This window comes from Frankliniella occidentalis, unplaced genomic scaffold, assembly GCF_000697945.3.
Source record: "Frankliniella occidentalis isolate FOCC.00 unplaced genomic scaffold, Focc_3.1 Scaffold599, whole genome shotgun sequence".
In the NCBI taxonomy this organism is placed as follows: Eukaryota; Metazoa; Arthropoda; class Insecta; order Thysanoptera; family Thripidae; genus Frankliniella; species Frankliniella occidentalis.
This window is the reverse complement of record NW_026267715.1, coordinates 29,853-30,286: the sequence shown is the minus strand read 5'-3', so window position 1 is coordinate 30,286 and position 434 is coordinate 29,853.

Sequence of the window (434 nt, the reverse complement as noted above, 5' to 3'; positions counted from 1 at the left end):
ACAAGTCCATAATATGGGTTATGCGCATGCGCGAGAAGCGCCATCTATTGACGGAACTGTGAACACCTTGACCCGCGGTCGTATGATTCGTTACCATATCATATTTTTCAATCGGTGGGGTTCGCAAAGCTCTAAATTACACCATGCATGAGAGGGCAGATGGTAAAGAACGAGTATCCTCCTTTTGCATCAAATTAATTTGATGGTTTTTTATTCTACTTGTTTTTTTTTACGGAAGACGTCTTTTTAAAACCTAGGGTTGACATGAAATTTCCCACCCTTCCCATTCTTTCTCGCACTCTGTTTTAGCCCACCCTTCTGCTTTGAAAAAGCTATTCAGCGGGCTTATGCAAACGACCTTGTGTCTTTATGTCTGTCAGTATGTGTGTCTGTCTGTTCCACTAGAAGGAGATGTGCTAGAGACTTGAAATTTT